The 25,721-nt window shown below is 42.7% G+C and overlaps 1 protein-coding gene across 7 annotated transcripts in view; it reads left to right on the top strand.

The window, feature by feature from the left end:
* FGGY (FGGY carbohydrate kinase domain containing) overlaps nucleotides 1-25,721 on the top strand; it is a 389,035-nt gene that overhangs the window by 89,738 nt on the left and 273,576 nt on the right. The window contains exons 1-2 of one of the 7 annotated variants that reach the window (XM_064493533.1): nucleotides 7,247-7,407; nucleotides 18,891-18,989. The exons of the other annotated variants lie outside the window; for them this stretch is intronic. The gene's annotated coding sequence lies outside the window, so the exon portion shown is untranslated. Of the gene's footprint in view, nucleotides 1-7,246; nucleotides 7,408-18,890; nucleotides 18,990-25,721 lie in introns of those variants that run through there. 7 annotated transcript variants of the gene reach the window in all.

The following is a 25,721-nucleotide window of genomic DNA, read 5'->3' as shown; positions in this document are numbered from 1 at the left end:
ACCGGGCTTGTGCTTGGGCTTTCAACCTATTTGTCCTGGGGCCCAACCACTTTGATTCCTGCTCAAAAATTCGCCTGTTGTTCAAGCTCACGAGAGCCTCCACAGAGCTCTCTGGGGTTCACGAACTAGAGATCTATGAAGTGTTTGACTGTATTTGTAACTTTAACCAAGGCAGCCTTAACTGGGCTTTTATTTTCTTATTTAACTTTTATCCTTGTAACGTTAACCTCATTTCATCTCCAAATCTCCATCCTCCCCCATCCCACAATTCCTGATCCCTCTTTTGTCCTGAGATTTCCCTCTGGAGTCAAAAGTATGACATTCAAATCCATCCTTTAAGAAATGTCTCAAATCTAACACACGCATAGAATTATGACTTTTTTGTTTTCTGAATTGCTTAGGAAGATTAAATAACGGTTTCAGAATGTAGAATTCAAAAAAGCATGGGCAGAAGTTACGATGTGGCTTGCGAGTTGGAGTGTGGATTGCGGAAAGTACCAGGACTCTTTGCTTGGCCTTGGGGTTACTTTTAGTTCGTCTGTGAAGGGCCAGGAGCCAGGGCTATGGATGGTTTAGACAGGAAAGGATGGGAGGGATCATTGCTTCCAGACCCTGAGCCTTGAACACTCACTGATGGTTCAGCCTCCTGAGAATGCAAGCAAGGGGCATAAGGAGGCTGAGGGAGTCTCCATGCAAATTCTTTAGCTCCAGTTTGCAGGATTGCTCTCCCGGCATCATGGAAAATACTTTCATACTTCCATCAGCCCTCACGACAACCCTGCGAAGGAGATGTCAGTATTTCTCTTCTACAGAGGAGGAATCTGAAGCTCTTTGAGGCGAAGGGAATTGGGGTTCTAACCAGGATTACAGTGAGTCTGGATTACCTGCTTTGCAGATGGCCTTTGTCTCACCCCCAAGTCCTTTTTCCTCCTTGGTTTGTATGGCCCTTCTTTGGAGCCATGCTTTCTTGTAATACTCCAGCCAAAAGGAGGAACTAAGATCTGTGCAGTATCCATGGTGATGTGTCCGGCCCTGTTTTATGCAGTATACGTCCATGCAGGGTGCAGTCTAATAGGAACCCTGTGAGAGAGTGGTGATAGCCCCATTTTAGACAGGAAATCCCTGAGGCCTTGAGAGTGGGGTAATTTGCCCATACTCACATGGGACAAGGAGGTGACTCCAGGGTTGGAGTCCAGCTGTGACTGTAGAACTTTTGCCACGTAGGTGGACATCCTGATATCGGGGTGAAGCCACTGGGACTAGAAGCAGTAGATACATGGCAATCCATGCAGAGGTGTTCTGTGTCACACTCTATTGCAGTCTCATTTTATTTCTAGGGATTTAAGACAGAGATAGGCTTGCTTTCTTAGTCTGTTTCCTTGGAAACGAAGATAACAATGATGATGAGCATTGCTACCATATGTGAGTATCTGTGTGTACCAGGCACAGTTACTTAGTTTTTATTGATCTTTTATTCTTTCAGGTCAACCTTATAACATCTTCAAAGTTTTCTCTGATTTACAGATACGGAATTACTCAGGGAAATGGAGTCACCTCCCTGCCCCTCCTCACACTACTAATAAGGGGAAGAGTGGGGATTTGAACCTACACCAAAACTCTTTTCCTTCCACTCAGCATATGGGACACACATCCCCGGGAACATATGTGGGCACCTCACGTGATACGTAGGACGACTTATAGTCATATAGGGAGAAGGGTTAAAGAACATTGACTCACACAGTTAAGAGGTGACACTCACCTTTTCATCTGTCTTATAAACCATTTGTTTCCATCAAGGAGGAAGTCTTAGGTGCAAATATGCCTTTTATAACTTTCTAATACATCATCTTTTTTTTGTTTGTTTTTAAACTGAGAGAGAACAGGGCTCAGGCTGTGAGGCTTAGGCAACAGAATCTAAAAGCACACAGTGACATTTGTTATACTTTCATTGTATTTTAAATTGTTCTCTAAAGTATTAGGGCATGTTTATACACAAAGAATAATACAGGTATAAAGCATATTATGATGGACATCTGTGTACCCAATCACCTACTGAAAGGTGACACACTATTTTCAGGTACTACTGGAACCTTCTGTGTAACTCTCCCCATCATGTTTTCTCCTCTCTCCCACCAACATCTTCCATAATCACTGCACAATTGTCAAAATCAGGTAGTCACTCTTCATGCAACACTACTATCTGATATATGGAACTAATTCTAGTTTTACGTATTGTCCCACTGATGTCTCTCTTTCTGGACCAGAACCTAATCTAGGAGCACAGTGCTTTTGATTGTCATATCTTCTTTGTCTCCTTTAATTTGTAACCATTCCTCAGCCTCATTCTTTATGACTATGACATTTTTTGAATCATCTGGCCGGTTATGTTATGTCGTGTCCCTCCATATATCTAATTTTTCCTCAGGAGCACATTCAGGATGCATTTTTGGCAGGAAAACTGCAGAAATGATGTATCAGGAGGCATGTGATGTTGATTTGTCCCATCACTGGCAACGTTAACCTGTGATGTCACTTAGTTAAGATTGTGTCTTCTAGTTTTTCCGTTATCAAGTTACTGCTTTCCCCTTTGTAATTGATATTACCTTGTGGGGAGCTTCTTTGAGACTGTGTAAATATCATCCCTTTGTCCACTAATCTTAGCACCCATTATTAATCCTTGCTTGAGATAGCTATTCCTGTGGTTTTGCCAGGTGGTGTTTTTCTATGTTTATAATTCCTTCTATATTTATTAACTGGAGCTCATCTATAAGTGGCTTTCCCCTTATCTCTCAATTATGTATTCTTTTAATTATTTATTAATACTAGTATGTACTTATGAATTCTTATTTTACTCTTTTGGTTATCATCAATTGTTATCATTATTTTGTTGCCCAAATGGTCATTGACTTAACCATTGGGAACCCCTTCAGATTGGCTTCTGTGTCCTTTTGACTTGTCCTCGTCTTTTCTTGCACACGTGTTTACTCTCAGACACCCTAGGATGTCACTTAGTACTTCCTTGCCCAGCCCTGGAATTAGCTGATTCTCCAAGGAGCCCTCTGAGAAGCTGACTCTTGCTGCTCTCCTTCCTTGCCTCCAGTCACTCCATCCACTACTATATGATTTATCCTCTCCCCAGGGTCCTGCTGCTGCTGTTGTTAAAGGCAGTGGGTATTCTTGGTTCTTAGGTTACTATGTATCAGACACCCCTCAGGCCCCATATCAGCTCCTCCCAGGAGGACAATAAAAAAAAGTTGCATCATTTCTGGCCTCAGCCGCCCTTGCAGCATCCACATGTGCCTAGACTCTGAAAGGCATCCCACAGGTATAAACGGGCCGTGGCTCACCTTGTGCAGCACACTGTCCATTCCGAACCCTGGGACCTCCCTGGTGCTGCCACCTCTGGATGTCACTCTGTGCCCACACATGCACAACCTGGCCATGTGGGGGAATTAATGCTTCCTTTCTCGCCATCATGGATATTCTAAGACAGTTTATATGGCTGGGGGATGGTACTATGGGATGGAATCAGTCTCTTAGCGGGGCCAGCTTGATAATGCAACTTCATTTTGCCTTCCCTCTTTAGCTCTTCCTTTCCCGTTGTCCATCCCTCCCTCCTGCTCCCTGAGGCTATAATTTCTAGTATAGTACCAGTACTTAAACCCTCCTGCTAGGGGTCTGCTTTCTGGGTTTAAGACCCATTCTCTAGAATCCTTTAACTTCCACAATATCATATGTTCACTCATACATTTATTCCAATTCATTCATTCATTTAGAACTTACTTCTTGAGACCTTCTCCGTGTGAGGCATTATAAAACGGGAGACCCTGATCACTTGGAACCTATTATAGTGGGGGAGACAGAAATAACCAAATAAACAAATAAAAATTTAATTCAGCTCAATGATAAGTGCTTGGAAGAGAATGCAACAGGGAGAGGGTAGAAAGGTGGTCGAATGAGGAATGGCATGGACAAGGGTAGTGTGTTCTAAGAAGGTGGCCTTGAACTGAGAGGGACCAAGGAGAAGAAATGAGCTGTGGGAAGACTGGTCTGTTCAGAAGGAGGAGGAAGGGGTGTACACTTGACCTGTCTGAGGACCAGCAAGGAGGCCAGTGGAGTTCTTGGGAATTCTGGCCAACAGAGGAGGAAAAGGACCACTCCTTATAAGACCTTAGAGGGTGTGCTTTGGAATTTGGATTTTTTCCAGATGTACCCGGAGGCCACTGTGTAGTTTTGGCAAGAGTGACTTGATCTGATTTACATTTGAATGAGCTGTTTCTAAGAGCTGCTGTGTGGAGGACAGATTGTTGAAGGGGGGAAAAGAGTAGGAACAGGCGAGAGGCAATTGCAGTAATCCAAGTGAGAAATGACTGATTTGGACTACAGTTGAAAAGACGTTGGGAAGTGTTTACATTTGGGATATATTTTGAAGTTAATGCTGCAAAGACTTACTGGTGTGGGGAAGGGGAGGTTTCAGGCCAAGAGCCATCAAGGAAGAATCCGTGACCCCTCTATTCCCTTGACCTTGATGATAACCCGCATGCTTACACCTTTCTGACACTTCTGTCTGGGTCTCATGCACAGATTCCTCTTGTAGAGTCTCTTTATGTTAGTTTCCAGAGGCTTCTGACCTTAGTTCTTTGTTCTTTTTATTCTGTCTGGGATTGTACAGAAGACACAAACTCACATTCCTGTACTATCCCAGCAGGTAGCAGATAAGAGGCATTGGCTGAGATACCTGCACACACTGACATCATGTGACTGGGGGTGGCCACAGGAAACCACACAGCACGAGCTTGGTCTCAAGGGGGCTTCCTGAAATGAGTTCAAGAAGGGGGATGCTTGCCCAGTATTGCGAAATCCTTGGGTGTTTTTAAGACAAACCAGAAATCCAGATTAAAAAAAAAAAAAAAAACTCGCAATCTTAAGATTTTTATATGTTGGCTGAAACTTTTTTTAGAACTCTCTGGGGGCCAAACCAAACAAGTCTGCATTCCAGATGTGGTCCATGGGCCACTGGTTTGCAACTTCTGCCGAAATATTGTTTCTGGTGTAACTCAGTGTATATGGCTTGGTTTTATTGATTTAATTTATGAGCCAGTGGCTTCCAAATCTGTATTTCCAGCACTCGTCTTCAATATATAACTAGCCACTGGACATAGCTACATAGCTGTCCACAGTTATCTCCTCCTAGAATAGCGCAGATTCACATTCCCCACCAGCCTGCCCCTTTCCTACCTCCTCCATCCTAGTGATTCACTGTCTCTTCTCAGGGGTCCAGGCTGAAATGAAACCTAGCTTCATTCTTGATGCCTGCCTTGCTGACAAACATCATATGCAGTTCATGTATTTGTCTTTTTTGCGTTACTTTCTAAGTCGTTTTCAATGTGCCTTCTTCTTTCCCTTTCTACTACCACCTTAATTCGGTCATTTGGGTAGTTTTGGAAGGAATATAGTGAAGACTCCACTATTATACCCATTTGACAGATGATGACAACTGAGACTTGGAGAAAACTTTTAATTTTTCCCAATCACACAGTAGCAAGAGGTAGAGTGGCAGTTTAAACTCAAGCAGCATTATTGAAGAATGAGTGTTCTTCATCAGTACAAAATCATAGTTTGCTCCTCTGTAGTACAGAAGATTTAAGTAACATGTGCATGATCTTGGTAATCATTCCACAGCATATATGTATGTCAAATTTTCATGTTGTACACTTCAGTATATACACAATTGTATTTGTCAATTATTCCTTGATAAAGTTGTAAAAAAAAAGAAACTGAATAATTCAGGGGTTAAATAAATAAATAAATGGCAAATGTATAAGAAGTGGAAGTGATCAGCTAAAATTGCCTAGATTTGCTTATAGCAGACCTCTTCTAGTAAGTTGACAAATATGTATATTTTCACCACCCTCTCACTTTGAATCTGTGTGTATCCTTCACCCTAAAGTGGGTCTCCTGTAGGCTGCATTTTGTAGGCTCTTGTTTTATTATCCAGTCTGCCACTCTGTGACTTTTGATTGGAGCATTTAATCCCTTGACATCTATGGTAATTATTGATAGATGTGAATATATCTATTTTTAATTACGATATCTTGATATAAAATGGTGCTTGGTGAGTACTCAGGGGGTATTTGAAAACACGTCTTTCCCTTGCACATTTTTAGCTCCTTGTTTTAGATACATTTGCTTCATCCGTGAAATCAGCTGAATCACAGAGAAGTTGGGTACAGGTTGTGAAAGTTTGGTATTCACATAGAAGACGCTTTAACATCCATTTATTTACAAATAGAACATGTAAGGGAGTCCAGGTTTCTGAAAGTAAACAAAATTGACCCCTGTGACAGGGAGCCTATTGCCTGCTGTCTCTAAGTCCTGTTTTTAGGTGTGGTTTTTTTGTAGGTCATCTGCATCTTCTGGTGGCCTTTACCCAGCTGTCCCCAACAGACAGGCCTGGCCTGGGCTGGCTCAGGAAGGAGATTCCGTCTGCCTCCTCCTCTACATGGCATTTTCCAGTGTTTTTTTTTTTTTTTTTTCAATGGAAAACTGCTGGCAACTGCATTATGAACCTGTGGCAGTGCTCAGTTGGTGGTAATTTTTCTGCTTACTTTAAAGGGTAGCTTTTATTTTGGACAAATTTTAGTCATCCACAAGAGAGCAAGATTATTCCTTGGTACTCTGAGGCTCTAACTTCAAACACAACTGAAAGGCTTTGCAAGAAACCCTTTGGGATTTTTCCACCAAAAAAATATAACTGTGATGGGTAAGAGACTGGACTTTAGATTCAGACATTTCTGGATATGAGCCCCAGCTCCTTTCTCTGAGCCTATGTTTAATCTGTAAAATGGGAATAATAATACTGCATAGGTCAATTGACTTAAATAACGCTTGTGAAACACTTAGTCAAGTACTTGGCCTATAATAAGCATTCAATAAATGTAGTTCTTACTGTTGTTGTTATTATATTAATTATGTAGTTACTGGATTAGCTCAGGTAACTGTTCTTCAATCAACTCCTATTATGTCTGCCCCCTGAGTAGCTCTCCCATTGAAGAAACTACTTGACTATTATTAAGCCATGCTTGGTCAGCATTCCTTCCCACTCAATTTTGAATGAATGAATTAATTAAACAAACATGTTTTGAGTACCTTCTTAGTGCCAATAATTGCACTAAACACTGCACATTTTAGAACAATGTACTGAGAAATTTTACCTCTTTTAATTCCCTTTTTCAGACCAGCATTGCATTATTGCGGTTCCTCAAATGCGCCATCTCTCTCCCTACTTCCATACTACTGCACAGATTGTTCCTATGACCTGGAATGCTCCTTCTCACTTATCAAGTGGGCAGATTTCTTCCCTTAGCTCAAATCTTATCTGAAGCCAGTTGACTCCCCCAGGGAGATGTAAGTACTTTTTCTATTGATCGCGTGGCGTGCTTTGAGTACATTATTCATTTGTAATATTCTCATGAGTGTGTGTATTATCGTTGTTCACCTGTGTCTCTCCTCACTGGACTAGGAACACTTTGAGGGCAGGGACCATGTCTGTTTACTTGTGCACTCTTGACAAAGTGCTTATAAAGGAGTGCAATTCTATTTTGTTGGTGAGTTGGATGGATGAGTGGATGAGTAGATGAGAGAAAGAAGAAAAATGATAACATGAATTAAAATAAACAAATAAATAAATGAAAGAACCAATGAAAGACGCAGAGACTTGACTGTTAAGACCTTAAGGTAGTGTCACACTTGTTAGGGAGACAGGAATGTAAACACTCTCAGGGTGTAGTGACGAATGCTTAGTGACCCTTAGAGTGTGAATAGTGAGTGGTAGTCCACAGCTTCTGCCTATAGATGTGTCTTGTTTTACTTTGTGTTTGTTTATTTAAAAAAAAATTCAGGTACTGAATATAAAAATACAGACCTCCAGCTCTCCAGATGTGGCAACACTGGCTGATTCTTTTTCATGGAACAGTGTCCTCAAGCTGGAGGAGGCAGGGGCTGCCTTCAGTGTGGGCCAGTGCTCTACAGTCTCTCAGCCTCACTCACTTCTGTTACCATCCTGCCCTTGAATGCATTTGGCTTTGCAACCCCTCCTATATGGGGCTATTTAGAATTTCTCCAGGTGGGAAGTGAGAAAAGGGGACTGTTCCTTGTGGATGGAAGGAAGGAGTGTGTTGCAGTGAGTGAAGATGCCTCTAGGTGTGAAGACTATATGGGCTATTGGAGAACTGGTGTAATTCCCATCCACCTGAAGCACACAGGGCTTGTAGGGGACTAAAGGAGTTGGCTAAGGCCAGAGAAGCTGGCAGGGGCCCAAGCAAGGGGTCTTTTTTTAAATTTTTTCCCTCAGATGTTTGGATTCCAACCTATGGTAAATGGAGAGTAGTTGGGGGAAGGGGTGGTTTAAGCTGAGGAATGGCATAGTTGTCCCTTGTAAGGTGGATAAATTCCAAAGGGGGAAGAGTAGATGTAGGTGGACCTGATAGGAGGCTGTTCTCTAGTTCAGTGGTTCTCAGCCTGGGTGGTTTTTGCTTCTCAGGGAACCCTTGGCAAAGTCTGGAGACATTTTTGATGGTAAAGAGGGGGTATGCTCCTGGCATCTTGTGAGGAGAGGCTAGAAGTGCTCCTAAACATCCTATAGTAACAAGACAGACCCCCACAACAAAGAATGATCCAGCCCCAAATGTCAGTAGTGACAAGGTGGAGAAGCCCTCCTCTTGTCCAGCTGAGACGTCACAAGGCCCTGAGCTCCGCAATGATAGAGTAAAGGGATGGAGTCAGTGTATTTAGAAAGAGGAAGTCAGTGGGCCTAAGTGACTGATTGACTGTGTGTGTTTGAGGAGAGAAAACGAGGGTGAGCAAGTAGGGAGACAAAACTAAGCAAGATTTATTTAGTAAATAAAGAAGAAATTAGCCTGCAAATGTAACCAAAAGGACTCAGTTATCAACCTAAGCGTTCATGTCTACTGATTAAACAGCACGAACAAGCCCTTTCTCAGCCTTTTTCATCTTTAAGAACAAACTGGTATTTATAATTTTATTGGAATCTAGCAAACTTAGCTTATTTGGGGAAAAATATAGAAAAGTTTCCATTTTGTTTGTTTGTTTTTTTTGTTTTGTTTTGTTTTTTTGCAAAAGAAATGTTGACTTTCAAGTTTTAAGATAAAGTCATGAGGCCAAGGTCAGTTTCAATGCTGTCCCAGGTCACTTTCCTGATGTTTTTCTCCCTCCAGAGATTCCTTGATCCTTTAGTATGTAACTCTTAGAAAAATCCATTGGAAAATGGGAAATTGTGAGGGTAACTATCAAACTGTGTTTGAATTTTTCTTCTAATATGACTGTTTTGTCACTTGTTTTTACTCTTTAAGGGAAAATGGAATTTGGAGTTGGCAGCTCTTAACTTTCCTTGTGCTAAAATTAATTTGACCTCTTCTGCGTGTGAAGGAAATTCAGCTTTTGAAGGACCAGGAAGAGGACAGAGGGCAGGACAGAAAGGAAAGGTTGATTAATAGTGACCTGGGGGCGGCGAGGGGAGGGTACAGCTCAGCGGTACAGTGCAAGCTTAGCGTGCTCGAGGTCCTGGGTTCAATCTCCAGTACCTCCATTTAAAAAATAATTTTAAAAAATTCTTTTAATTAAAAAAGAATAGTGACCTGGCATACTACTCAATCTTGGAGAAAAGTTTTTTTTAAAGTCCCAGATCTTCACCACAAATACATCTTCGTCCAGAGTCTCGCTGCCTGGAAACATCTTATGTCCGTTCGGGGTATATGGGTCAGACAGGTTTGTGAGGAACGAGGTGCTGTGTACTAACCTCCACCTCCCCATAATCATAGCTGTTCTTTGTCTTCCCCCTCTGGAAACTGCCATTATGAGAAGAGTGAGAAGGTGGGAGAAGGCTCCTCTGGTATTCATCCAGTACCCACTGGAACACCTGTGTCCATTCTGATTTGTCAGTGTATCAGCCAGAGTCCCCGCAAGAAACAGGTGGCCCACACCAATGGGGCAATTTAAGGAGAGTGGACAAGTGTGGGGAAACCACAAAGGATAGTGTGCAAGACTCCGGGGCTACCAAAAGTGGAGTTGGTACTATCTCTGGACCTCAGGGACAAGGGGTGGGTGTGTCACCAGATCCTGGAGAGATTGGTACAGAGAGGCTCAGCAAGGGGACCTTTGGTAGGGAGTCTTTGCCTTGGACATCAGCAGGCAAGAGGCTACACTTCCCTTTTGCCTGCTAATATACCTTAGTGTCCCCCCACCCATTGGCCAAAACCAGCTGGAGGTCAGAGGGCGGAAAGCCTTTTGGTGTGATCCACACCATCAGCATCCTGGGTCAGCAGGGTGGAGAAGGTTAGAGAGTGTATCTGGAGAGGCAGATGAAAGATGCCTGGGACATTGGGGCATTCTTTCTGATTGGTTGGTTCTTGTGGTCACATATCTGTGGAGGAGTCGAGTGGTGGGGGACACTATGCTTTGGAGTCGGAGGGTCGTACAGAATCACGTCTGCTCCTCCTGCTCACTGAGCAATTCTCAGCACTTTTAAGTTCACCAAGCCTGTATTTCCTCATCATGTCATGGGAACAAGGCTCATGCCTACACCACAAGGATTTCGGGAGGCTCAAAACAGCAACTGTTTCAGCATTGTTGACTGAGACTTGAAAAAGACTGGAAAAAGCTATAGTAGAGTGTGAGCAGTATACCTCAGTGAAGTTGTTTTTCTCTACAAAACAGACATAACTGTGGTGTGAGATGATAGTTGCTTTTTTTCATTATATTTTTTCAGTATTCCAGATGTCCTACCATCAGAAAAACACACTCATAAGTGCTATTAATTAATATATGGCTACTGCCCTCCAGGTTATGATCGTTGGATAGCATTGTGCTCTTTGCCTTACTGAGGCCTCCCTCCCCAAACCCCTGCCTGTTGTTTATAGAAAAGCTGACGTCCCCCAGGCCTCCCTGAGTCACAGAAGAGCAGGCTCAATCAGTTGATTAGGGCAAGCCTGCAGGCACTGCACTTGGGGGTAGGATGACTCTGACCACCTATGTTAGTGATTAGCTGAGATTATTCCTTCATTTCCCTTTAAAATTTTCATGACTAAATAGAATCTTTGGAGATGGTTTTGTGGGGGGTCATGCTGGGCCCATCAAATTGCAGGCATTCTGGTTAAAAGGAACTTCCCTTTTTGTTACCAAAGCTGTTGCCCACAGGATCATACCCCTGCCCCTCCATCTACTAGAAACCAATTACTCTTATCTAAGTCTCAGAAGGCAGCTTCAGAGAAGGAACAAGAACTGACAGCCAAAGATGGTAGAGGATTAGACTTCCAGTGGACCTTGAACCTCATCATACGCTCATTATAATGTATTAGCGTGCTGAGTGACACACCCACCAGCGCCATGACAGTTGACGATTGCTATGACAACAACTGGAAAAGCCCATACAAGGAATGAAAAGCTGGAACAAGGACTGAGTGGCTTCATCACACCCAGAAGGAGGATATGATGGCAGAAGTCTCCCATAAAAGTCCATGTAGCCCGACCCAGACTGAAGCTGTTTCTACTCACCATCTTGGCTGATGGCTCCCTACCTGAGCACTTTTCTTCCTTTTTCCCTGCTCCAGCTCTTTCCTTCCATTTCGCCTTCTGAGCAAAAAAGTGGCTGTTCATTTTGTCTCTCTGCCTCTGTTGTGTGAATTCTTTGACAGCCAGTGGCAGGAACCTACACTTTGATGGGCTTCCTAATTTAGGGGTTCCTCCATCCACTAACAAGGTGTGTGAATTCAACACTGCAGCAGAGCTGGCTGGACTCTGGCCAGACTGTAGTGGTATGTGTGTCATTTCTTGTGTTGCGACCACAGGCTCAGTTCTAGGGTCTCATCCCCAGAAAGCCTCTGCCAGCCCATCTATTGCTGCTCCCCTGAGCCTGCTCTCCTCTGAGTGCCCATAGCCCAGAGTTGTTCCCAGCACTTAGCACACTGTTTTACAATTACTTCCTCTACTAGACTGGGATCTCCTTCAGGTTCTTGCTGTGTTTTATTCCTCTCCATATCACCAGCCTTGTCTCTTGTTTGTAGTACTGCCTTCATTCCCTTTGCCTGCCTTCCCCTATATGGCTACATAGAGTTCTTCCGCTCACGTACCATAGCTTCTACAACAGAGAACAGCTGATCCACACTTTGTCTTTTCTCAAATTCCAAAGTCCTGGGGAAGAATTGTGATTATTTCCATATGGGTCAGACCTACACCCCTTATTGAATCAACTATACCCTGGGGAGTGGTGTGTTATAATGGTTTCAGCTTTAGTTGAAGGTCCATTCCCAGGGGACACTGTTGTGGTTAGTGGGGCGGGGTCTGTACAATCATGTCACCTCTTATTTAAATCCATTGGTGGCAGTGGGGAAGAAGCATGTTATCAGGAATATATTTATAAGAGGGCAAAACATTGGTTTCTGGAAGATGAAAGAATCTTAGACATTACAGTGGTTTTTGGCCTTCTAAAGCTCATCCCTCCCTAACAATGTAAACAGATATACATATTTTGAAATTTCGTGGGGGCAGGGATAAGGAAAGAAATGTCTAAAAAAGTCTCTTTAGTGGGGCTGATGGTGCAAAAAAGGTTGAGAAACAATGAGGCTTTCTTAATTTTTTTTCGGGGGAGTGAGGTTCATTTATTTATTTTTTGATGGAGGTACTGGGGATTGAACCTAGGACCTCATGCATGTTAAGAACGCACTCCACCACTGAGCTATACCCTCCCCTGAGAAACACTGAATTATAATGACAATAATAATACCTAACACTTATGTAGTATTTAACAAGTGCCAGGAGCTTTCTTGGATGCCTTATATATGTATTATTAACTCATTTAACAGTATACCCATTTTACAGTGTCTTAATCAAGTAGGCTTGATTTCCTGCTCTCACACTCCTTAATAAAAATCCGAAGGTAGTTTGACCATGTCAAAGCCAGCATATCTTTAGTTCTGTAGATTTTTTTTCTTCATGCTGATTACCTAATGGTTCCAAGATCATTGCTGTAGCTCTAGACATTACATCTACCTTTAATGCTAGAAGACTGGGGAAGAACTGGAGAAAGCAGTATCTCCTTTTTTCTTTTTCTGCCTTCTTTTTAAAAAAATTTGATGAGAAGAGTAAAAGCTTTCCCAGGAGCTCTCCTACTGGAATTCTCCTTAGGTCTCTTTGGGTGGAATTAGGTGGTATGGCCACTTGTAGCTACAAGGGAGATAGGAAAAGGGGAGAACAAGATTGTCCTGGTTCAGTTTGATCTACACAACCTAATATGATAGCCCGCTATGACTATTTAAAGGGTTTTTTTTTACTGAGATATAATTCATATACCATAGTATTTACCATATTAAGTGCACGCTTTGGTAGTTTCTAATATATTTGCAAGATCATGCAGCCATTGCCACTATCTAATTCCAGAACATTTTTATCACCCTTGAAAGAATCCCAGTATCCATTAGTAGTCACCCCCCCCCCCATTCCCTCTACCCCCAGCCCCTGGCAACACTAATCTATCTTCTGTCCCTATGGATTTGTCTGTTCTGAACATTTCATATAAATGAAAGTATACAGTGTGGCACTTTGTCTTTGTCTTCTTTCAGTTAACCTAAATTTTTCAAGATTCAGTTAAGTTGTAATTGCATCAGTACTTTAAAAAATCAGTTCCTTTTTATGACTTGGTAATAGTCATCTGCATAGCTGTACCACCTTTTGTTTATCCATTCATTTGTTTATGGACATTTAGGTTGTTTCCACTTTTTAATTATTATAAATATTGCTGTGAACATTCCTATATAAGTTTTTGTGTGAATATATTTTCCTTTCTCTTTCAGTTCTCTTGGACATATTTGTAGAAGTGAAATTATTGGATTATATGGTCACTCTATATTTAACCCTTTAAGGAAATGCCAGACAACCCCAAAGCAGCTGCAGCATTTTATAGATCCTGGTGGAAATGAATAAGGGTTTCAGCTTCTCTATGTTCTCACCCACATTTGTTATTTTCCATTTGTTGATTCTAGCCCTCCTAGCGGATGTGCGGTATCTCATTGTGGTTTTGATTTGCATTTACAGAACAACTACTGATGTTGAGCATTTTTTCATGTGCTTATTAGCTATTTGTGTATCTTCTTTGGAGAAATGTCTGTTCTGATCTCTTGCCCCTTTTTTCAAATGGGTTGTCTTTTTAATTGCTGAGTTAGAGTGGCTATTTTAATTTAGATCACTTAAAATGAAATAAAATTAAAAATTCAGTTTCTCTTCTCACTAGCCCCATTTCAAGTGCTCAGTCACCACATGTGGGAAGTAGCTACATTATTGGACACTGCCTCCACAGAGCATCCCCATCATTTCAGAGACCTGTTGGACAGCACTGGCTTAGAGCATCAAGACTGATCACTTGGAGGTGGACACATGGCCACTCTAAACAAAATCAGGGTTTTGTTAAACTGAGAGAAATGGAATATAACTGTAGAATATTCTTCAGAAAGAGTTAGATGTCCTGCTCCCCAAAGATATGGATATGAATATTCAATACATATCTCCTGAAGTTGCCTAGAATTTTCCCAAGGGAAGAGCTGGGGCATGGGGTGAGGGGTGAGTGGGAGTCTGACATGCTAGACCAGGGATTGCCAACATTTTTCTGTAAATATTCATTAAATATTCTAGGCTTTGCTTCAATATGGTATTCGTCACAACTATTCAGCTTTATCATTTTAGTGAGAGAGCAGTCAGAGACAATATGTAAGTGGATGGGCATGAGTGTGCTCTAATCAGCCTTGATTTACGAAAACAGGCTGTGGGCTGGATTTGGCCTATAGGCCATTTTTGTGAGTAACACTGTGTAGAAAGGTATGGAAGTTGACGGGGGCCTCGCATGCTGGACAAAGGGAATGGTGGGATGTTTGGTGTGGCTGGAAAATAGTCGTTAGAGATGATGGTACAGAGAAGGCTAGGAAGAAAGACAATTAGATTAGAGGGGTCCTCAGTGCATATCAAGGTTGTTTTGTTCTGATATTTTTGTTTTTAAAAATATTGTAAGTGACAAGAAGCCATCAGAGATTTTTAAGTTGGAAATTATGCAATTATATTGGCTTTTTAGACAACCCTCTGGCAGCATTGTGAAAAGTGGACTGGAGAAAGGGAGGCTAGAAGCAAAGAAGGCCAATTAAGAGGCTGTCGAAAGCCTGAAAAAAAGCAGTAGCATCAACCAAGTAATTCTGTTAATGAATATACCCCGTCTCCCTAATCATGTCAGGCTGTTTACAGTATACCCGAGACTGTGACCCAGATTAAGTCTTTGTATCTTGGATACAAATAAAGATTTGCTAATTATCATGCTAATTGCATCAGTATAGTGTAGACAGCCAAGCTGATAACCCTTGTCTTGACCAGCATCTTCACTGTGGGCTGGGCAAGAAAACAAACTATGGTTACTAAAGGGGAGAGGGCAGGGATGGATAAATTGGGGGTTGGGGACTAACAGACATCTATTACTATATATAAAATAGATAAACAACAAGGACCTATTGTATAGCACAGGGAACTATATTCAAATTCTTCTAATAACGTATAATGGAAAAGAATCTGAAAAGAAAAAAATATATATATATAACTAAATTGCTTTTGTGCATACCTGAAACTAACTTTGTAAATCAACTACATTGCAATAAAAAATTAAAAATAAAAAAAAGAAGCAATGCTGATTTAAATGAGGTGTGAAGAGTGGGACTTGGATATACTCTTTTCATATCCCAGGAGAGTCACCTGGAAAGCTAGAGAATTGGTGCTGAATATTATTATGAGAACATGGGTGACCTTTGGAAAACTGTGAGACTGGAGTTGAAGAGTTATTTCTAAATGGGGAATTGAGCTCATTCTCCATGGCTTAGTTCTGAAAGGCCCTTGGAGGGAAAAAGGAGACCTTGATGAACTCCTCATTTATGAAGTTAGGTCCAGAGTTAAGCACAACATGGAGGTTTACCTGGGAGCATCTGCCATCAGGGGAGATGAATTTTCCACATGGACTTAGAAAATTGCAAGTGCAAATTACGTGTCCATGGATTTTTTTTCCAACATGGTAATCCTAGCCTGTGAGTACACAACATATTTTCAAAGCCAGTTTTGCAGACTGAGTAACAAGAACTCTACAATAAATGTTGCTAAGCTGTTGCTAGGTTGGTTTTCCTACTTGTAAGCCTATTAGTGCAGAGTCCTCTGAAGTTTAATTCAAAGTGGAATAATGTGTACTGATTTCTGACAGCTTCATTATGTGACCATACTCATCAAGAAAGCATCATGGCTTGTTCACTAGTGAAGTCCTCACTGATTCCTGAAATTATGAAATATAAATTAAAATATAAGAAACAGCTTTTGGCTCTTCACAAAGCAGAATTATACCTCACCCCAGGAATGAAAATGAACGAACATCTTACATGCACAGCTTTTATTCTCTGGATGTCCTGACTTCAGATACCGTGAGCATCAGAAAATGTCTCCTGAACCTGATTTTGAGTGGCCAGACCTATGTCCAATAGGAATTAGGAGTATTTCTAGGGGTGCAGCAGACAGAGGGGATAACATCAAAAGACACTGCCCCTTTGAACGGGCCTGCTTTGTGAAGTCATCTCTCTTTCCTAGGGTGGGTGGTGGCTGGGTGTGTACTTGATCAGGGCCCTGTGGAAACAGAGGCCCTCAGCCTCTCCAGTAATGCTCCAAGGGCAGAGGCTGTGGCTCGCTCTGAAATATCAGTCCTTGACATTGTTCTGTGGATGTGTGAGGAGAGGAATGAGGAAAGCTAATCCATTTTCTGAGCCCAACCCCCTTGAATAGGGGGGACTACCTGAATCCAGGGCATATGGAGCTCACTGAGGTTGTCCAGTTATTTTTCAAGCTTGTAGGGCTTCCCCAAATGTATTTTACCAAGTGTTTGTACACTGGCATTTATTAAGGGCAACGCACGCGCACGCTATACGTATCTGATTCGTCAACCCTGAAATGCTCAAAATGTTGTGTTTTGGAGATCTCTTGACATCCAGAAAAGGTCTTGAATTTTTAAATTTCCTTTTTGCTCTTTAATGAAGCCAACAGAAATGGGTGATGCCAGTGCCAGGCCCAAATTTTCCCCCAACTTCCTGGCCACCAAGAAGTATTTTGGGCATGATATGTTCTGAGAGAAGTGTGGCAATGGCACAATTCTAGGGCGTGTTTCTGATTTGCTTTACATATATCTGCTCAGTAAAGCTGTTTTTGAATGATTTGTTCAGCAGTCGTTAACTTTTTCTTTTTTTTTTAATGAAACTTCTCAAATCTTTTTTTAGAACAGGGAAATCTCTTTGTGACAAGAATAAATAAACTCTAGCATCAAAAGCTAGTTAGGTGACCTAGTTCCTTCAACAACAGCAACAACAAAAAAGTGCAAAGAGTGCAAGGAGGTGGGGGAAGAGAGAAGCAGGAGGAACTATAATGAAAAGAGACTTAGGAAGCATATGGACCACTTGTGATATGTGGCCCTTATTTGAACCCTCATTCAAAAAATAACTGTTCAAAGAAGAAAGTAAAACATTAGGTGAAGGAGGAACACAGAATGGACCTTTGGTGACATGAAGGAATTATTTTTAATTATGACACTATTGCAGTTTTTAAAAGATGTCTCACTAGATGCAGGCTGAAATATTTGCAGAAAAATCATTCAAAGTCTGGAACTCACAAAGAATAAGAGTGGGGTACGGTTGAAACAAGATGGCCATGTGTTGAAATTATCTGAAGCTGGGTGATGGGTACGTGAGAGTTCACTGTTCTTTCTAACTTTGAATATGTTTGTAATTTAACATACTAAAAAGCTTTTAAAAATTAACAGCTTGGAATCTCCAGAAGTCTCAGGTTCCTAATGGTACTTCTTTTCGTTACCTTTTCTTCTATTCCACACCTCCCTAAAAACCTCAGCGAAGGGATATTTTCCCATTTAATTGTGGCAGGTTTCCCTCCCTCCCTAGTTTCTTTCTTTCTGTCCCCTTCCTCCTTGTCTGTCATTCTGTTTCCCTGTCTTTCTGTCTTCTTTTCTTCCTTCTCTTTCCTTTCCTGACCTTCACTGGGGCTGACAAGAAAAGGAGACACATGTTTTGTATCAAGTTGCAGATATACTTGGGACATACTATCATGGCAACACAGAGGCCAGGAGCTTTCTGGAGACTCAGATGAGTGCAGCGGCTGCCAGGGCCTGCCTGACCTCAAAGTCATTTTACAGTGCAGAGGACAAAACTGGACAAGACTACCCACCCCGAGTCAGCCATTGTAACTGGTTTTTGAAAAATATTTGCCATGATGAACATGTGATGGATTTAGGGTGAAGTTAACTTTTTATCATTCGTCTTTGATTTTCGAAAGAGATGTTGGGATTGCGTTCTGTTGTTACTGTCCATGATTTGGAAGGAGTCTGGGCTTCGAGGTTTTGCTGTGAGATAGGTCTGATTTAGTCTCTGCCTGAGCAGACCAAGAGATTAGATTATACAATCCCAAACAAGTCTCGGAAAGTCAGTCACAGTGGCGAGAATCACCTGCAGAGATTTTTAATTTAAGAAAAAAAACTTTTGGTGAAGATGCTTGGGTAACCTGCTGGGAATTCTGACTCAGTAGATCTGAGTGGAAACAGAAGCCAAAAATCTGTAATTTTGTTAGCTTCCCACATGATTTTTATGGTCCTTAGGCCGGAGATCTGCTGGATTCAGTGGTTTCTGGTAGATGGGAGGGATTCTGGTTGCTCAAGGAGCAGACTGAGGTTGCATTTCTATATAGTTGTGCCTCATTACAATGATATGGCAAATTTTCCATTGGTGTTATTGTTTTTGTTTTCATTTAAGATGACTTGTTTCTGAACACGACCTTGCATCTGGTAGTTACTACATAAGCAGAAGGTAAATAAACTGTGAATACAGAAGAGAACATCAGCAGAAAGAAAGGTAACTGAGCACTTACCGAGTGCCTACCCTTGACTCATCGTGTATGTTTTCCCTTGTACTTTTTGCCACAGCCCTGGAAAGCAATGATTATTACCCAGTTTTTTTGCATTTGATGAAATTAAAGCTCAGAGAAGTTCAGTATTTGACTCAAAAGTCACACAGTGAGCCTGTGGTGGGAGGATTTGAACCCAAATTTGTCTCTTTTTTTAAACAGCTTTATTATGGTATGGTTCCTGTACAGTAAACTATACATATTTCAGATGTAAATCTGATGAATTTTGGTAGATGTATACACCAATGAAACTGCCACCACAATCACTATAACTAACATTTCCATCACTCCCCCAGAGGTGCAAATTTTGAATTCCAAATTTAATTTGTCTTTCTGCTGTGCCACGTGGCCTTTCTGAACACTGTTGCCCATTTCCCTGTCCTGTCTTGGCCCAGAGGATTGTGGAACAGGAGGGGAAATCTGTTAGAAGTCAGGAAACTCAACCAGTGAGGCAGACTGCCACAGCTTCCTTGACCAGGCTGTACTGGTGAATTTGTTTGTCTTGGTCCAGAACTGGGTAAAGGTTCCACTGAAAGCCTTTGTCACTGCTCAGAACACCAGAGTGTCCTCACTGGGAACTGATTGGCAAAGGAATATGGCAGCCGAGGGACAGAAGCGTCTTCTGGGTGGTTTGCCTGTATCTGAATTTTTCTGTGTGCAGCATCTTATAAGAGGCCTAAGAATGTGGGAGTTCTGTTGTCTATGTGAGTACCATCCAGCATTTTGGCTTTCTTGCACAGTGTGAAGGTCAAAATATCAGAGGGAAAGAAAAATCCCCCCAGTGGATTCCAGGCACTCACTGTCACCCACCTGGTCTATTACAGCAGTCTGCACACTGGTCTTCCTTCTCACGGCCTGTTTTCCAAGTCCTTTTACTCAGATGGAATCTTCTTAAAAATGCAGATCTGATTATGTTCCTCACTTGTGAAATCCCTCCAATAACTCATTCCTTGAGGAAAACGTCTTGAGTCCCTCGGCATAGCCATGAAGACCCTTCCTGGTCTGGCTCTGTCCCTCCAGCTGCATTTAATATATCTCAAATACAAAAATAACACATGGTAGGAAGCTTTCCTCTGGGTGCAACTGATGGTCCTACTTTTGGTGTCGGTTCCTTCTCTCCTGAGCTCTCTGTAGAGCTGCTGTCTCTTCCACTGAGGGTGCTTAACATCCTTTCCCTAACCCTCTTCTTACTTGAGTGGTCAGAACCACCGCCTCCAGGCAGTCCTCTGCTTTAATGAGCAGCTTCCAGTTCCAGCTGGTTTTATCCCTCTCCCTCCCAATCCGGTAGGGATGGCCCTGCTGGGGGCCTAATTCCTCCCCTTCCCCAGTGAGAGATGGGTGGGAGCAGAGGGGTTGCCAGAGCTGAATGGCAAAGAGGGGCCCAGATGCTTGTCATCGGGTATACAGGAGGGGAAGGAGGGAAGAACTGGTTGGGAACAGCCAAAAAGGACAAAGTTGCTGACAGAAGTCTGAAATAACAGGATCACGCTAACAAAAATAGCAGTAATTCAGGACTAAAAAAATAGCACAGAATGCTTTAATACCAAAATGTGGTAGCGTATTCATAATTCTCATCTTAGAAGTTACCTCCTCAGAGAGGCCTTCTCATAGGGCCTCTTCTGTGTTCCAAGTTCACGTCTCCAATTGCACTTACTACTCTCTGGAAACACCTTGCTTACTCTTTTTTTTTACTGTTTATTCTTCAGACTCCCCCAGATGTAATCTAAGCTCCATGAAGACAGGGACCTACCTGCTGGCTCCCCAGTGCCTAGAACTGTATCTAGAACATAGTCCCAATAAACATTTGTTGAATGAGTGGATGGGAATGATTATTCCAACTATCCAAGTTGCTTTGGGTGAGATTAACATTGAGGAAAGGGGTGCAGTCACCTCCAGTTCTCTAAGCCAGGTCAGGCAGTGCTATATATACGGGCTTGGTTAATCATTATTATCTTGTTTCAAAACCATTTTAAGATGCCAGGCATATTGTGGAATTGAGGGAAGTAAAAATCTTGCAACAGATGGTACCACCTGCAAAAGAGAATAAGTCTAATTTTCTACCCCACCCTCCACTCCTCATCACAGATATGAATAAACACACACCAAATTGTTGTTCAGCTCCCTTGGAGGGAGGGCATGTTCTGAGTCAGGCAAGGAGAGTCTCTAGCCACAGGACAGCTGGGAACTCAGGTCCATGGAGGGCACCCAGGATGGAGGTGAGGAAAAGGCGCCTCCTTGTCTGGTGACAGCAGCTGGGCCCTTCCCTTCCTCCCTCCCCACAAAAATCCAGTTGGAACCAGCGCATGCTGAGATCCTGCCTGCCAGACAGAAACAGATGGCCTGGAGCCCCCACTGATGTGCTGGTGGCCCAGACTGCATAGCTGCTGCTTTACTCATGGGCGGGTGAGATGGGGATGGAGATGGTGGAGGTGAGGGCCGGTCACCTTGTGTTCCCTCCACAGTTGGAGTGACTCACTCAGCCGTGGCTGGAGTTTCAGATCAGGTTCTGTGGGTTATGAGAATTCTGCCTGCTCATGTCTCTGACTTGGCCGGGAATATCTGTAAACCTGTATGTCCTCAATCAAAGCACTTGAAAAAGACGCTTTACTTTTTTCCTCTTCCTCCTTCACCTGCCATGGAAGGTGTTCGCTGGAATTAGATTAGCTTGTTAAGTGCAGCCACTGCTCTGTGCAGCCTGGAGGAGGATGGCAAGGAGGGTGGAAAAGTACATTGTATCACCTCCCTGAGGATGTCTGGGCAACTGGGAAAGGCAGAGCAGGAGATGGACACAATGCCACATGAGGAACTAGGTGGTTTACTTTTCGGGGCCGTGATTGTCACTTACTAGATGGGGGACCCATGGGAAGTACTTAACCTCGATAGCCTTCTGCTCTTATCTTCTGCATAGGCAGGTGGGACTGGATTGGGAACATCAAATAGATTAGCCCCCATGCCCATTCTCATCAACTGGAAATTGCTGTCTTGAGCAGTGTGAGGGAGTACCAGGAAGCCATTTGCAGCCAAGTAAGAAAGAGATATTAACTCTTCATGTTTTCCAAGTGAATGGACAGGGGGATGGTGGCTCACGTGCCACATATTACCTGACTGGATGGCAATTTCTGCCTCTATTATTTTAATGCTTCCATGTGTTCTAAAGGTGATTCTACAGGAATCATGTAACATTTTCCAGTCTTCATCATTGCCTGGGACTTTATTAATGAAGATGATGAACACAGCCACAGTCTGACTTTTCTTGAGTTTGAGATTCTGTCATTTAACCCTCATCCTTATGGAGAGAGAAACTATTAAATGACTTGCCCAAAGTCATTCAGCTAATAAGTGAGAGCTAAAATTCAAACTCAGATCTGTCTGCCTTCAGAACCTAAGAGTTCCACCACCACCCTGCACCGCTTCCCCAGCTGGAAAACAAACATCTCAGTGCAGATTATCATTAGATGTCCCTGTGTATGGCATTGGCTGTTAAGTACACAGAGATCAGAAAGGTGCTTGAGAGATTCATTAACTGCAATCTGCCCAGCTCTTTTGAACTTACAGAGTACTTTCAAAATATTGTGACCATGTACTGAGTGCTGGAGACCATGGGATACTGTACAAAATTTTTTACCTTGGTTATCTCATTTAAACTTTCAAAGCTATTACTCCTTTTTTTAGGTGACATAACTGAGATTCAGAGAGTTAGGCAACCTGTCCCCCCGCCCTGTAGCTGAGACCAAAGCTGAGACCGGCCCACTTCTGGAGTCTGGTGGTACCTGTCAGTGCTGGGGAGTCCTGAATGGACCACCTGGCAGCATTAGAGGTACTTTTGAACATGAAGGTGAGATGAGGATCCCCCTCACTTAGGTCTCTTCTGTTCTCGAGAACTTGATAAAAATCCTGCCCTAATTTCCCAGTGTAAGCAGGGAAGATTCCTGGCCGCCCTTCCTGTGTGCCGTCCCTTGGCTGGGCCAGGGCAGCTCCTCTGATCCAGGAGTGCTCAGCCAGCAGGCAAGTGGCTGGCCACCCTGTGACTGACCTCATGCAGTGGGACGCTGTCTTTATCTTCATTAACAGTGGAAACATTAGACCATCAGGTGTGCGACTGCCCTAAAAACAAGAGATTAAAGAGAGGTGATGTGCTGAATAGGTGACCTGGAGTAGACCTTTAGAAAAGTAAATCTAAAGTTAATTTCATTCATTGTGTTTTTTTTTTAACTGGCTTATAAACTTAAAGGTTAAGAAATGATAAATACATATAACTAAATATATATGTAGAGATTTAAAATACATATGAAAATAGGGCTCTTCACAGGGTAAGTGGAATATTACTTTCTACTTTCACAGTTTCTCCTCTTGATTTTTTGCTTGGGGAACTTTCTGTCTAAAAGCAGCTCAATTCATTTGGTGCTACTGCTTTTCCTTATATGAAAGTGATTAATTCTGTGGATTTAATCAAAATAGACTTGAAAATACACTCCTCAAATTGCAAATATCAGAGAATCTGGAATTGGCCTTTTCTGGGCTAAAGTGATTGGTAAATTTGCCTCTACCCCTCAACAAGAAGTCTCACTCTTTTCTGGGTCCCCTCTCCCAGCTCATTTCCAGCAGACCCGCACATGTACCCACCCACACACAGACATGTGCCCGCATGCTTGAACACGTTTTTAACTTGGTGCAAATAGGTAAAAAAAAGCCCACATCAGTTAGGCTGGGCCACGGGCCTGTCTGCTTTAAATCTCAGCTGCCTGGGAGATCTGGGGTAATAAGTGAGTGACAACAGCTTCAGATTTCGTTACACCCTCCTGAGCACAGCCCTAGCTCTTTCTTTGATTCTTTTCACCCAACACCCTTGCCTGAGTTGTGTCCAATAAATTTTATAGCTGTGTGATCCTGTTTCAGTGCGGAAGGGAGATTTTTTTTTTCTCCACTTGACTAAATGGTGCCTAAGTCAGACCCCCTACTTCCTGCCCCCTCCTCACTTCTTAAGAAGTCGTAATAAGGACTAACCACAGGCCAGAAGCTGCTGCTGGGTCCCGTATCTCTTGAACATGAAGAGCTAATTTTCTGGTCCTGTTTTAGAAAAGCCAAGAATTAACTTGCAGAGAATTCGCCATAATTGGGGAGAAAATAATCACTCGGCTTCTTCTGCCCTGTGATCACCAGAGCCACTGGCAGATCCTTCCTCACGATCAACACCCACTTCTATTTAAAACAAAATATTTCTTCAGGGTCCTTGAAAACCCTCTCTGGATGTTCTCTGTGGCACATTTTTGTGTGAACCATTCTGATTGTTGGCATTAGAAGGGGATTTGTTTCATATCTTTGTGGTTTGAAGTCCTGGGGCACTGAGATATTTTCTGTCCAGTACTTGAAGATGTCAATGGCTTCTGCAGGTGGCAGATCTGTTCGTGGCAAACTTGAGGTGGGGCCAGATCAGGGTTCCTTTAGGAACAGGCTGTAGTCTGAGAAGAGAATTGTTTCTAATAAGGTCCTATGTCCCCTAGAAATTTCAAACCTTACCCAGTTGCCTCTCCTCTCCAAAACGTGGATTTTCTTTTTTTTCTTTTCTTTTCTTTTCCTTTCTTTTTTCTTTTTCTTTTTCCCTTCCCTTCCCTTCCCTTCATCCTGGCTCACAATACACACAACACTGTAAACTGACTATACTTCAATAAAAATATATTTTAAAAAAGGAGATGGTGGACTTTTTCCATTTGTTCTTGGAGGTGACCTGAATATAGCAGATCAGACGCCTCAGTCCCACCAGAGTACAACACAGTGTCACACGTCCCCGTGATTTAAACACCCCCTTCACAATCTGCATGTCTGTCCTGCATTCTCTCCTGAGCTCTAGACTGCAGAGCAAGCTTATCCTTAGGAATCTCTACTTGCTGGTTCACAGGCACCTCAGGCTCCATGCTTTTTCCCTGAAACGATTTTGCTTTTCTTTCAGTATTTCCTATCTTGGGGAAGGTGCTGTCGTCAGTTACCCATACCATAAGCTTGCTATCATACCTCCCATATCCATTACCATTCCCTAAATGAGAGGCCAGAACTGTGATATTGCCTCCTAACTGTCTCTGGGATCCATTATCATCCTGACTGGGTTCCCTGGCTCCTGTCCTCCTTCCTGCTTTTCCCCCAACTTATACCCCATTTCACCTCACCATTCTTCAATCTATCTTCCCCTGCCCCGAAACCCATACCTCATCTGCCTCTAGTCTTATCACTGAATGTGGATCTGATATGCTTCTCTATCTGAAATCCTTCAGTAGCATCCCATGCCGGCAGATTTCAAGTCCTGCTTCCCCAGAGTGGAGTGCAGGCCTGCTGTGATCTAGCTGCTCCCACATGCTCCCAGTTCACCCTCTGCCACTGTCCTGTGGAAGGGATCAAAAAGCCAGGGTCCCTTCATTCCCTTTCAACTCTTTGTATTTTGCATGTGCTCTTTCCTCTGCTAGTCATGCCCTTTCCTTAACTGACTTACCAATCAAATTCTATACTTCTGTATTATGAGGTTATAGTCTTATCTGTGGTATGTAGAAGATGGCTTCTTTCTTACATGGTAGTCCAGAGATTAATGCTTTCCACGAGATGCTCCAGGAACCCAGATGGCTTCTGTGTTTGAACCATCCTTATGTGATGCTCTTATATTCGTGATCCACTGCCTGCTTCTAGGCAGCAGG

Source organism: Camelus dromedarius, chromosome 14, assembly GCF_036321535.1.
Source record: "Camelus dromedarius isolate mCamDro1 chromosome 14, mCamDro1.pat, whole genome shotgun sequence".
NCBI lineage: Eukaryota > Metazoa > Chordata > Mammalia > Artiodactyla > Camelidae > Camelus > Camelus dromedarius.
The sequence above is the reverse complement of the archived record's forward strand: the minus strand, read 5'-3'. Positions and strand labels throughout refer to the sequence as shown.